This window comes from Heterocephalus glaber, unplaced genomic scaffold, assembly GCF_053883595.1.
Source record: "Heterocephalus glaber isolate CG9 unplaced genomic scaffold, H.glaber_assembly_v1.0 deba00001672, whole genome shotgun sequence".
Taxonomy (NCBI): domain Eukaryota; kingdom Metazoa; phylum Chordata; class Mammalia; order Rodentia; family Bathyergidae; genus Heterocephalus; species Heterocephalus glaber.
This window is the reverse complement of record NW_028258409.1, coordinates 154,009-169,030: the sequence shown is the minus strand read 5'-3', so window position 1 is coordinate 169,030 and position 15,022 is coordinate 154,009. Positions and strand designations below refer to the sequence as shown.

The 15,022-nt window shown below is 35.1% G+C and overlaps 1 pseudogene; it reads right to left on the bottom strand.

Moving 5' to 3' along the window:
- Positions 1–7,283: 7,283 nt before the first annotated feature.
- LOC101722287 (olfactory receptor 7A40-like) lies at positions 7,284–8,372 on the bottom strand (annotated as a pseudogene).
- Positions 8,373–15,022: the final 6,650 nt, after the last annotated feature.

The following is a 15,022-nucleotide window of genomic DNA, read 5'->3' as shown; positions in this document are numbered from 1 at the left end:
ATCATATTTTCTTGATGCATTCATTCATCATTGGATACTTATGTTGATTCTATTTCTTAACTAGTGTTAATAATGCTGCAATAAATACAACAGTGTAGATATTTCTTTAATGTACTGATTTCTCTCCTTTGAATATATTCCCAGTTGTGTATAGTACAAGTTGCCAGAAGTGGTACTTCTAATTGATTTTATTTTTATGAGCGTCCTCAAAACTTTTCTCTATAGAGATTTATCAATTAAAATTCCTATAAAATCATATCAACTTACCTCTTTCTCCAGATTTTAGCTCCAGACTTTTTGTCTATTTGATAGTAGCCCTTCTCCCTGGGTTGAGATGGTGTTTCATTGTGGTTTTGTTAATAATGTTCTACATGTTTAATATGCTTGTTGCCCATTTGTATATCTTCTTTGGAGAACTATCCACCAATATAATTTTTATTTTTAAAGCAGATTGTTTAATTCCTGTTGGCTTCTTTGTATATTATTTGGACTGCCACCTTCGAGATTAATAGTTTGGAAATATTTTCTCCCTCTTTGTAACTGGTATCTTCACTCTGGATCAGTTTATTTGCTATCCAGTTCTCTCTTTTTATATATATAGTCCCATCTGACTATTATCTTTATTTTTGTCTGTGGTTTCAGGTTCCTACTCAAAACATTTTTGCCTTTATCTATGTTCTGGAATGTTTGTCCTGTGGTCTCTTGTAGTAGTTTCAGTTTTTCAGGACTAACATTGAACATTTATACCTTTAATGCAATAGTAATTGATTTTTGCATGTGGAATGAGATAGGGGTATAGCCCTATTCTTTGTTAGTTAACGCACTGTTCTCAACTCTCAACAACATGCATTAAAGAAAATATTCTGTGTAATATATGCTCTTAGGACCCTATTGAAAACCACTTTGGCTCTTCATTATTTTCTATTGATCCTCCTGTCTTTTAAAAATTTTTATTAGTACATATTTGAAGTACAAAATGTTTCCCCTACTTGGAGGGAATTTTTAGGTATACATAACACATCTTAATTCTTTTTTCATTACTTTCCCCTACCCTCTCTCCATGTCTTGATCTCCTTCACATTTGAGAATAATCTCCCACTTCCTATTATCTCTCATTTTGGTCTTTATTTATAATTTGGGGTTCCCATGTAAGAGAAACAATGTGATATTTACATTCATGTGCCGGATTTATTTCACTTAACATTACGATCTCAGTCTGGATCCATTTTATAACAGATAATTTAAGTTTATTTTTCGTTATGGCAGAGTAGAAACCCACTGTGTGCAAATGCCACATTTTCTTTATCCATTAATTTTCTGATGGACCTATAAGCCTTTTCCAACATTTAGCTCCAATGAATTGTGCTGCTATATGCATGAGCATTCAAATATCACTGTAATATGAGGTCTTTAGTCTCTGGGGAAGATACTTAGTAGGAAACAGTCGAGTCAAATGGTATTTCTAGTTTTAGCGTTTTGGGGAATCTCCGTCTATCTACATAGGAGTTGTACTGGTTTATATTCCCAACAACAGTGTAAAGTGTTCCATTTTCTCTGCAGCTTCACCAGCATTTGTTATTGTATGATTTCTTGATGATGGCCACTCTTTTGTAAGGTGGAATCAGAGCATTATTTTGTCTATTTTTATGTTATTATCTTGCTATCTTGTTTCCAAAAAGTTTGAAGTGTGCTAAGAAGTCCAATGTGATAATTCCTGCTTTTTTCTTTTTGCACAGAATTCATTCATATTATATGAAGAATGTCATGATTTTGGACTGTTTGATCTACTGTGAAGAATGCCATTGGTACTGAGATAGAGAGTGCAGTTGAACTACAGACCATTTTGGGAAGCATGGACATTTTAACACTACACTTCTCATTTTCTTTCTCTTGGTGTCTTCCGTAAGGTGTCTTCCTTCATCAGTGTTTTATAACTTTCATTGTACTGAACTTTCATTTGCTTAGTCAAATTTATTTTAGATATTTTATATTTTTGCAACTACTGTAAAAAGAATTAACCCTTTATTTTCTTTTCTTACTAGTATTTAGAAACACTGCTGACTTTTCTGTTGATTTTTGCACCATGAAACATTATTGAATTTTTTTCAGTTATAATTTTTTGTGGAGTCTTTAGGGGTATTTTCCTTTTTGTTGGTATGTATTTGAAATTTGTAATAATAATGTTCATCTTGTGGAATTTGTACATATACATATTGCATCTTGAACATTTTTATTCCTCCTTCCCCCTTTTCAATTACCCTTTTCCAACCTTCCCCAGAACCCTCTTGAGTGACAATTCATCTTCTTTCTTTCCAATTTCAATTCCTGATAATTTTTCTTGAATCTAATTTTTTGTCTAAGATTTTCAGTACTTGTGTAAAAAGAGGAGAATGAGAGGAGGAAGGAGGGAGGGGATGGGAAAGAGATTTAAAAAATCAAGATATATTATGCACATTTACCAATGCCCCAAGGTATTAGTAAAATGAATATACTGCAAGCATGTACTAATAAAATTTAAACACACACACACACATTTTGCTTTAAATCCTGCACATACCTGTGTTTAATTCAAGCATAGCATAGAAGCAATCAGAGATATCACCAGAAATAAATGTTAATGACCATCCCTGCTCTAAAAAATAGTGTCAAAATTAAGCATCATTGTTCCAGGTCTTAAAGGAAACATTTCGACCATTGCTCCATTCTGTATGGTGTTTCCTGCATGTTTGTTCTTAGTCATGTCATATTCCTTCTATGTCTATTTTGGTGAGAGTTTTTGTTATGGAGGTATTTGAACTTATGGAATTTTTTTTTGATCTGTTCAGATGGTCATACAGTTTTTGTCCTTTTTCTCTCAATGTGATTAGTCACATTTATTAACTTGCATCTGTTGAACCATTCTTACATCTCTGGGATAAATCCAACTTGATCATAGTTATAATCTTCAAGATGCTGCTGAATTCAATTTGCTAGTATTTGGTTGGTAATGGTTTCCATCTATGTTCATCAGGGATTTCAGCCTAGCATCACTTGTTTTTCTTTTTTGTTGTTGTTGGGTCCTTATCTGGCTTGATGTCAGGGTAATTCTAGCCCAAGTAGAAAGATATTGGAAGAATTCTCAAATAACAGATAAGCTAAATGAGTTGATGTGTGAAGGAATTTTGAAAAATTGATTCAAAATCTTGAAATTGTTTTCCATTTTTTTGGGGGGACAACATCTAAATATGTTGTTCAGGTTGGCCTTGAATTCACTATATTGTACAAGGTGGCCTGGAACTTGTAGTTATTCTCCTTCCTCAGCCTCTCCAGTGCTGTGATTACAGGCATGTGTCACCATACCTGGCAAAATCTTGGAACTGTTTAACAATTTATGTTAGTTCTGAAAAGTCTGATGATTTTCAGCAAAGAATCCCCCTCCCTATCTGCCTGTCTGTCTGTCTGTCTCTATCACACTCTCTCTTGACATTTTTTGGAGGATATATTACTACTCAACAGATCTTATTATTTGTTATTGGTCAATTCTCACCTTCTATTACTTAATGATTCAACACTGCTAGGTTTCTTGTGCCTAGGAATTTTTTTTCTTCTTAGTATTCTAATTCAGGTGTATTTTTTTTTTACAAGTGATTGTGATGATTCTTTGTATTTCTGTGGAATGAGTTTTAATGGCTTCTTTTTCATCACTGATTTATTTGTTTGGGTTTTCTTTTGTTGCTTGTCTAGCAAAACTTATTTTAGCTTCCACATATGATAGAGAGAGTAAAGGCTACTTACCTTTCTATATCTGCCTTATTTCACTAAATGTATTACTGCTACATCCATGTTGCTGCAAATGATAGAATTCCATTTTTATGCCTTACTACTCTGTTTTTTTAATGTATACAAGTTTTAAAAAATCTGTTTATCTGCTGATGGGAACTTGAGTGATCTTAGCTATTATAAATACAGCTACACTGAATATGGACAAACAGCTAACTTTTTGGCATGCCAAAGATTAATAGCTGCATTATATGGTAGTTGTATTTTTAGTTTTTTGAGGAACTCCATATCATTTTTTCTAGTGACCAAACTAATTTACATTCCTACCAACAGATTATCAAGAAATATTTTAAATTATGTGTAAATTTTTCTCTAGAGTTGTTAGTTGCTAACAAACATGTTTTTAATTCCTATGCATGTGTGTAGTCTCCAAAGTTCCAGTACTTTTTGGTATCTGATTTTATTCTGTTGAGATCAGAAAATATATGTGACAAGAATTTGTTTTAGCCATCTGTGATGGTGCATGCTTATAATCTCAGCACTTCATAGGCTAAGGAAGGAGAATTGTGGTGAGTTCAAGGGCAGTCTAGGCTACATAAGGAGTTCAAGATCAGAATGAACTGCACAATGAGACCCTAGTTCAAAATACTAAAAATAAAAAAATAATTAAGTAAATAAAATTAAATAAACAATTTTGTGTTTTAAACAGCTGTTCATATATGCTTTGTGATTGATCATAAAAATTGTTCCCTGAGGTGAGAAGAAACAATTTTGTTGTGCAAGTATTGATAGGATGTTAGGTAAATGTCTGTGCTGTGGCCAGGGTGCACCTTCCTAGCACAGCTAGCCTATAGATGAGATAGTTATTAAGTTATGAAGAATTCAATACTGTTATTTGTTATATGAGTCATAAGATTCGGTCACCCAAGTATTTAGAAGAAAAAATATTTCTTAGTCTAAACCTGATGAGCTAGAGGTGAAAGACAGAAAGGAAATATTTACACCTGAAGAGTCTTCACCTTTTGAAGACTCTGAAGACTTCACCTTTTTGAATTAGAATTTCCCTACCTTCAATTAATCCTATCTTTGGACTATCACTTTCTTCTCCAAAAAAGAGGAATGAAATAACTCAGCTGTTAAAGATGGAGGTGGAAGGAATCATCCCTCAAGACTGAGCCAAAAAGAATCTCAGTGCAATGTAATTATACTTGTTTTAGAACATTTTTAGAGATCACTTTGATTCTCCAACTTTCTCGTTATTCTTTGGTTTTTCAATGTGATTCTGATATTCTTCTCATTGATATGTAGAGTCTACTTCACAACATTTGACTTTTAACTAATCATGAGATTTTTAAAAATTTAGTGACTAGTATATGGTGGAAGTGACAGTGTGCCTTAAGGGGTCTTGATGTGTATTTGTTGATCTCTATCATAATATGGTCACAGCCTTGTGAGCAATACAAGCTAGCCTGCTCTAGGACAAGGACAAAGATAGAGCATAGGCCAGTTGTCACTCTATCCTCCTCCAACAACAAGCCAAAATATAGCAAGCACCATATTTGGGAGATGTCAGCATAGATTACAAAAGTACCCTTAGCAGATTCACCTCTGAATAAAAACCATGAGCAAACCAGAAAGGATCATGAAACTCCTCAAAACATATGTTTATATAATAAAGAAAATGTTTTATTAGTATGTGTTTGTGTTACATAATAAATGCATACATTGTGTAGAATTCTAAGTACACATATTACATCTTGATTGTTATTACTTCTCTCCTCTCACCTTCCCATCTTCCTCTTTCCTAAATCCCCTTCTGATCACCACCAAATCTACTTTCCTGTTTCATAACATCTAGATTTTATTTTGCTCTCTAAATTATTTATATATTGGGTTTCTCTTATAAGACAGACCATGACATAGTTAATCTTCTGTGTCATATTTATTTCATTTAGCATTTTGGTCTCATGATGTATTCATTTTCTTACAATGCTTTAAATTTGTCTTAAACCATTTAATTTGGGAAGACTTATTACACAACATTCACTTGCTTAGCCAATAATGTATGGAAATACCCTTGATCATATTCAGGATAATCTGATGCATTTTATATTGGACATTTGTTCTGATATTTGAAGACAAAATTTCTGATTACTTGGTGATTGACATTTATTTTTGATAATATTAAATAAAGAGCAGTGGTGTGTTTCCAATCCAGGTAACGAAAAGTGAGCAGGTGGACATGTATGTTAAATCAGGAAAAAAATGTGCTCATAACACCCAAATCTTCATTTCAAGAACCATGAAAAATTAATTGTGGGAGTCAGGGATTTACCTCAGTGATGCCGCTGCCTGCTTCAACAGCGCAAGGTCCTAAGTTCAATCCCCAGTACCAAAATGAAACAAAACAAAACAAAAAACACATGAAACAAAGTTAATTGTAGGAGATTATCCTACTAAGGAAGCTATTTTGGATTTAGATTTATGTGAAATTTATTCCTTATTCATGAGGTCAAAGAGAGCTTAGAACATAAATAAATGAAAATGACAGTTTCATACATATTGTTTCCTCACCTGCACTTTGACATTTATAACAAACTTTGAAAAGGAAGAAAAATTTTGTCCAGAGCAATGAAAGAAATCATATTTTTAGAAATTAATGGAAAATATTAACCCAGGTGACACATTGAATAATGTAGAACATGACACCAAATTCTCCAGTCCATTGAATGAAACCTCTACACATGGTCTCTATCATAACACCAGCTTGGCCTTGTGAACAATCCAGGGAATTCAAGAATAATTGCACATCAATGAGCAGATGTCCATAATTAAACATATTATCATAGATATGTGACTGAAAATCAACTTGTGTAAGAAGTCCTCTAGCACCACATTAAATCAGTTGATCTATGCAAACTTGTTTTTCTGTGCATGGTACACATTAAATGTGTTTTTGATAGTAATATTTCATTATCACTTTTTGACAAGAAATGTACAATCCACTGTGAAAAATTGCAGAATAAGAAAATAGTATCATTAGGAGGATAATAATTTCCCATAGGCAAATATGATAACAGCAGTTTGAAGGTTATAGCATAAAGAACACTAAAGTTAACAATTATGCAAGGAATAAGGGAGAAAAAAATGAAAAGCTGATGTCTCAGAATTTCTTTTAATTAAAAACAATATAATGACATCAATTCCCTTGTGTTATTCAACAGGAGAAGTTGAACACATCACTCTGTGAGACTAATGAAAATATCCAAATTGTTTCTGGTGCTTAATTAGAAAGAACATTAGAAAAAAATTAGACACATAAAATATTGAATATCAGGGAAAGTAGAAATCTTATGAATGAGGTTGTTTAAATTCCATGCAGCAGCTGAAATTCAAGAAGTAAAAACTTCTGGGAATAAATTGGAACAGCAAATTCTACTTCACTATTAGATTTATGAATAGCAGCATTCAGTTCTGAGGCTTAGAGTACCGTGAAAACAAGAATTTCCTATAGACAACTTTTTTCATGACTTCCCTCTGAAGATTCTTCTCAGAGCTCCCATTATGTCCTTATTCCTCAGACTGTAAATGAAGGGGTTCAGCATGGGTGTGACCACACTATACATCACTGAGGCTTTTGCAGTTGACTGTGAGTTTTCACTAATGGAAGAACTAAAGTAAACACCCAGTAAAAGAGAATAAGGAGAAAACAGAGAGGTGAGATGTACAGGTGGAAAATGCATGATGCCTCCCATGAGCTGATGAGATTGCATGAATAGCAGAAATTATTTTAGCAAATGAGTAAAGAATACGAACAAAGGGACTGCCACCCAAAAGCACAGATACAGAATACATCACCATATCATTAGCAAAGGTATTAGAACATGCGAGTAGGATCAGTTGATTATACCCACATAAAAAATGTTGGATTTCCAAGTCTGTGCAGCAGAAGGACAGCCTTAATGGCATTAAACTTTCTAACAAGGAATACGAGGCAGCTGTGACCCAGGACACCAGCACTAGCAATCCACAGACCCTGAGGTACATGATGACCATGTAATGCAATGGTTGACAGATAGCCACGAAGAGGTCATAGGCCATCACTGTCAAAAGCAAGCTGTCCAAAACTCCAAAGAGTGTGAAGAAATATACCTGTGTGATGCAGCCTTCATAAGTTATCACCTTGCTATGAATCTAGGTGTTCACCAGCATTTTGGGAATGCCTGTAGAGGTGAAGCTGATGTCTGCGAAAGACAGGTTGGAGAGGAAGAAGTACATGGGTGTGTGCAGATGGGAGTCTGAGACCATGAGCATAATGATGACCAAGTTTCCAAGCACAGTGACGAGGTACATGAACAGAAATAGTCCAAAGAGGAAGGGTTGCAAAGTGGAATTCTCTAAAATTCCCAGAAGAAAGATTTTGTAAATTTTTGTGTCATTTTCTGGTTTGATTATAGTTGGTGTGACTAACTGGAAAAGAGAAAAACAACATGACAATATTATGGAATACAAACCTGATGGAAATGCCATTGTTCAGACTGTACAGTCAATACACCTTTTCTTTTATTTTCTTTTCTTTCCTTTTCTTTTCAGTACCTGGAATTGAACTCAGGGACTTGCATTTGCCAGGCACTGCGCAGCTGAACTACATTCCTGGCACCAAGACACCAATTCTTATTGAGTTTTCCCCTTTAAGATATCCCCTTGACATCTTTGATTTGAAATTCCAGTCTCACTGTCAGTTTTTGCCAAGAGGGTATGTATAAAAATATTTAAATTTCTGTATATCCTTGAGAAAAGATATCACTGTCTAGGGAGTTAATGATCTGTACTAAATGAATCAATTGTCCTTAAAGTCAAATGAAAGAGGAACAATACAGTCAAACACAAATAAATACAAAGTAGGGAAGAAAGTAAGCACATGTCAGATGGTGCCCTGTCCTCTAAAGGAAAAAAAAATCTGTTATAACAGGAAGATTCCACATGTTCTATTATGTTGTGCTGGATGTTCAGGTGACAAGAAGGTATGTGACATGTTAAAAAAGACTGTTTCAGAAAAACAAAGTGGACTCCAGAAATAATTTCCAGCAGGTTGTCCATGGAAGAGGGAAGAGCCAGTGCAAAGGTTCTGAGGAAAGTGCTTGTTTCAAAGTTTCAAAATCAACAAGGCTACAGTGTGACAGGAAGCATATGGAAGAGAGACTGATTAAAGAAATGAAGAACAAAGTGGCCTCATTGCTGCTGAGGAGTCAAGACATGTGACATCTCTTTATATAGATGTTATTACATTTACCTTTTTAAATTGCCTCTGAAGAACTAGATAACTTGAAATGAGTTTCTTCTTTTTTTCTGTTTTTTACTTTCTCCATTTTGGAACATATTGAAACAAAGTTCCTCTCTCTGAAGTCTGCTTTCATTTCTAAAGGCAAACAGGCAAACACACACACACACACACACACACACACACACACACACTACTTAAAAACATGCCACAGACCACAATCTCTTGGGGCCATGTTAACATCTTTTCTTCTAAACTCTATCACACAATTTAAATGAAATGGTTTCCAGGCAACACGTCAATATCAAAATACTTTCTTCAAAGTACATATTAATTGTACATAGAAATCCAGTTTGTAAATCTCTCATACACAACCTGAGACTTCCATTTTTGCACTGCTGTTTTCTTCCCTGTATTTAAAGAAATGTCAAAAATCTCTACAATAAACATAGAGAGTGCTAAACTGAATGGATTTGAAACAATAGCTTGTAAGAAAGTAAAGCCTTCTTTGTTTCTGGCTACTTTCCAACTTAAATTATGTCCACTGGCAGAATAAGAAAAAAAAAAAGTTTTCCAAAAGACAAAAGTGATGGCCAGGGATTTACCTCAATGGTGCTTCACCTGCCTTGCATGTGAAAAGTCCTGAGTTTGATCCCTGGTACCACACACACTCAAAAAAGACAAAAGTGATATATTTTTGTTGTGAAGACATTTATGGATTTAATATTCAAACAGGAGAAAAGCATAAAAAGCAGAAGAAATCAATTTCAAAAAGAAGTCTTGAAAGAACAACATGATTTGCTGACTTTCATATGAAACTTCAGGAATTTGTCCTGGACCATTCAATATGGATTTGAGTAATTGAGACTTTTGAATCTTTACTCACTGTAGTAGATTAATGGTTAACTTGCAATGCCCAGATGAACTGAATCAGCATTGTCTGGGCATGGAGGATCTAACTGAGGATTGTTGTCAATAGCCATAAAAAGAGAACTGGAGGGGAAGATTTGGTCTGTTGATTTTCTAGAAGCTTGCTGTGGATGATTTTCCTGATGTGAACTGAGAACTAGGCTGTTCTCATCAGAGGGGTAGCTTGGGGCCTCACTGTTACTAGCAATGGCTGCTCTTTTGCACAGGGGACCTCTGATCTTCACTGTGAGCATCACTTCCTGGTTCCAATGTGGGTCCGTCAGCTTGGTTGTACAAATCTTTCATCTCACTGGTGAAGATTTTCTGGCTTCCACCACTGGCCTTTGGGCCTTCCAGGTGCAGATCCTCAATACCAACAAGCATGAGATATTCCCATGAGCTCTAGGCCACTTGGTGGATTCATGGAGGTGTGAGGTTAATCCCTTGCACTCCTTTGCATTTGATTTTTTTGGTAATTATCATAAAATAATCCTATAAACCATGTGTCCTGTAATAAATGTATTCTCTTGCCAAAACCCTGACTATAACACTCACAGATAATAACTGTACATATTTATAGGGTACAATGTGATGTTTTAATAGTGATAAGCATTGAATAATTGTTAAATCAGGAGAATTAGCATGTCCACTACTTCAGATGTTTCTGATTTGATGAGGATTATTCATCTCACCTCTTCTAGTTATTTTGAAATTTCTAATAATGTTAGCTCTAATCACACTACTGTGCAAAACCACATCCAAATTCATGCTCCTTTTCCATGGTGTCTTTGATTCTCCAATGGTGTAATCCCCTAACACCTAACAGAACTGGGCTACAGTTTTCTGTAAAGTTTGACATTGAGAATCTTTCTTAACTAAGACCCTTGGATTCTCAGTGCTTTGATTGTGCTGTGGATAAAACTGATATCTTTAGAAAATTTTCTATTCCATTCCTCCAGAAGAAATTTAAATATGAATCCTTAATACACAACCATGAATACTGCAAAGCTTGGCTTCTTCATAGTTTTTTTTTTTTCAAAACAATGTAATTATAACATTATAATACATATTAGGAGCTCTCATTGAATCATATACTTATAGAACTTTTGATAATTCAAATATATCAGTTACATTTTAATGAATATTGATCTAAGATTAGCAATCTAAACCCTTCTGACTTTTTAAAATATATTCTGTTGTCTCTACTGTTATGAGCCTCATTTTACACTTCAACAAATAGCACTCAGAATGCAAACAATCTGTCCAAATAGAAGTTAGTATCTAAATATATGAATTTTAGAGGGCCAGAAGTATTCAGTCTATAGCAGAATGGAGAGTCATAAGGCCAGGGAATGAATGCATAGAACATAGCAGTTGCTAAGGGGATATTTCTTATGAAATAAATGCATAGATAATTTGATAGTACAATTACATTGTGATGTCAATGGGACACATTGGTGCCTTAACTTAGGTTGGTGGATGAGAGAGAACATGCAGTGTTGGGGAAGAGAATAGGGGCATAAGCTTTACAAGTGTGGAAAAAAGCATTTGGTGCAGCAAATAAAAATGTATAGAAGACCAAATAAGGAACATCTTGGGAATGTCTAGGGAAGGGGTCTTGAAGACAGTCACTGCTCTGACAAATTTGAGGTATTAACCCACCAAATTTTGAAAGGCCCAAATGGAAAAGCTGTCATCCTCTAATGCTGAAAGTGAGGTTTCTCCAACAACAAACATGATAACAGCACCTTGGTCTTCACAAAGAAATTGTATTCTGCCAACTTGGGTGAGCCTACAGAAGGCACCTGAGTTCCAGCTGACAACACATCATGACTAATGATGAGACATCATGACAATGTGAGATCCTGAATGGATAAATCAGCCATAGCCATGGTGAATTCTTATCTACAGAATAGAAAACTAGTAAATGTATTTTGTTTAAAGGTCCTCAGTTTTTGGCAATTGTTCTGTAGCAAAAACAAACCTGCACATTTTATATGTGTGATTACTTAGGTGCTTTGAATTTCTATGGACACATAATACTACACATTCATAAGATATAAAGGGCTATTCCAAGGCATATATAAAAGAAACATTAATTTTGTGTATATAGAATGTCCATAATCTCAAACACTTATTATAAAATATTCTTGGGGACATATTAAATGCACTTTTCCAATCCTAAGCATATTCAACTACAGGGAGCTGCACATAAAAAATCCAGGATAGTAACTCAAAGCAACAGAGCTGGCTACATGAGGATATAGAATGTCCATGGAAAGCTTTTGGAACAAATTAAGGGAGCCAGGTTTCAGGTGAAACACAAAAATGTTGTTAGATAGAATAAGATGAGAAATAACAGAAGTAATGCACATTTGAACAGAAAACATGGCCTTTTAGTCAGTGAAGGAAAAGCTCCTTCATGGAAGCATGCAATAAAATCTCAGTTTACACCTAAGAATGCAGATTCTGCAGAATGCAGATTCTCTGCAGAATCGCCTCAGAATGCTAAGCTAAGCTATAACAAGTGACCTAGTACAGAAGAGGTAATTTCCAGCAATTCCCAGTGAATTTAGATTTTGTTACTTTTACCAGAAATGAGGAGGATAAAGGGTCACTGTATTCTTTGGTTTAAGTGTATGTTTGTGGTATATAATAGGTTCTTTTGTTATGGGGAATATATATAGTCTTCATTATTTTCTATCACTTTTTTTCTATCCTTCCACATATTGATATGCCCTCTGATCCAACACGACAATGGAGATTGAAAAATAATATAATAATAGGATAAAGTAAACACCTTTTGATATAACACTGAATGCACATGGTCTTTTTCTATTAAATTCTTTTATTGGTACATTGTAGGTATACAACACAAATACATTCCTCATTGGGAATTGTACCTTTACATAATGTATTTTGGTTCTTATTTTTTCCCCATTACTAGCCCTCCCTTCATGCCCTCTACCCTACCCTATTTACAAAGATTTTATTTGCATTTTTTTTCCATTAACATCATTTTTCCTTTCCCTTCTTTCTTTTCCCCTGCCCCTCCCACTACCCCTACCCCTTTGGACCTTTTCTTCCTATTTTACATTATCGATTATTCATTCTACTCACTGGTATATTTTAGGTATACAATATAATGATATTCATCATTGAAAATTTGCACCTTTACATAATCTCCCTTGGTTCTTATTTTTCACACTTGACCCGCCCTACCTTCAACCCCTCCATTCCTTCCTATTTACAAAGACTTTTGTTCCTATTTTTCCATTTTCTCATATTAATCCCATTCCCTTCTATCCTTTCCCATAGCCCTCCTACTTCCCGCTCTTTTGCCCCTTTTCTTCCTATTTCACATTACCTATTATACATTTAGTACTTATTTACACTTTCAGTTTCTCACATCAGAGAAAGTATTCGGTATTTACACATCTGTGTCCTATTTATTTCGCTTAAGAGTATCGCCTCAATGTGCATCCACTTAGCTATAAAAGTCTCTAATTTCACATTTTTTATGGCTGAGTAGTACTCCGTTTAATAAAAGAACCACATTTTCTTTCTCCAGTCTCCAGTTGATGGGCATTTAGGCTGTTTCCAAGTTTCAGCTATTACAAACTGTGCTGCTATGAACATGGGTACACATATATCACTGTGGTATGATTCTTTTAATTCTTTGGGGAAGATCCCCAGCACTGGAATAGCGGGGTCAAAGGGGACTTCCAGTCCTAGTTCTCTGAGGTATCTCCACATTGATTTCCACAGTGCTTGCACCAGTCTACAATCCCACCAACAGTGGAACAGCGTACCTCTTTCCCCACAGCCCCATCAGCATTTGTCATCGGTTGATTTCATGATAGCAGCCATTCTTTCTGGAGTGAAGTGGAATCTCAGTGTTGTTTTCATTTGCATCTCTTGAATGACCAGTGAGGTTGAACATTTTTTCATGTATTTATTTGCTATTTCCACTTCTTTGTCTGAGAAATGTCTGTTCATTTCAGATGCCCATTTTTGGATTGGGTCTTTAAATTTGGGAGGTCTGATCTTTTTAAATTCTTTATAGATTCGAGAGAGTAGACCTTTGTCTGAGGAAGAGCAGGTGAAGATTTTTTCCCACATTGTGGGTTGTCTCTTCACACTGCTGGTGGTTTCTCTTGTGTGCAGTAACCTTTTAATAAGAAGAGATCCCATTTGTTGATTGTTTGGATTAGTTCACGGGCAACTGAGGTTTAGTTCATAAAATCTTTTCCTACACCGATGTCTTCAAGGGTTCTACCTAACCTCTGTTCCAACTGGTTCATAGTTACTATTTTAATATTTATATCTTTAATCCATTTTGATTTTAGTTTAGTGCATGGTGAGAGATACAGGTCTAGTTTTAATCTTTGGCAAGTTGAAGCTCATTGTTTCCAGCATCATTTATTAAAGAGGCTATCTTTCCTCCAGTGAGGGTGTTTGGCTCTTTGGTCGAAGATGAGATGGCTGAGTGTGTCTGCCATTGTTTTTGCATCTTCTAATCTGTTCCATTGGTCCTGGAGTCTGTTTCTTTGCCAGTACCATGCTGTTTTTATCACAGTAGCTTTGTAGTATAGTTGCAGGTTGGGGATTGTGATACCCGCTGCCATGTCTCTGTTACCTAGAATTGGTTTTCCTATTCTGGGTCTCTTCTTGTTCCAAATGAATTTTTGGATTGTTTTCTCCAGGTTTATGATGTATGCTGCTGGGATCTCAATTGGAATTGCATTAAATCTATATAGTAGTTTTGGAAGTATGGCCATATTGACTATATTTATCCTTCCTACCCAGGGGCAGGGGATGCCTGTCCATTTTCTGATATCATCTTCAATCTCTCTTTTCAGAGTGCCATAGTTTTCAGAGAAAAGGTCTTTGATTTCTTTCATTAGGATGATTCCTAGGTATTTCACTTTTTTGGATGCTATTGTGAAAGGAGTTATTTGCCCTATTTCTCCCTCAGTGAGTCTGTCATTTGTGTAGAGGAGAGCTATTGATTTTTGGGTGTTGATCTTGTACCCAGCTACTTGACTGAATTTGGTTATTAAGTCTAGAAGA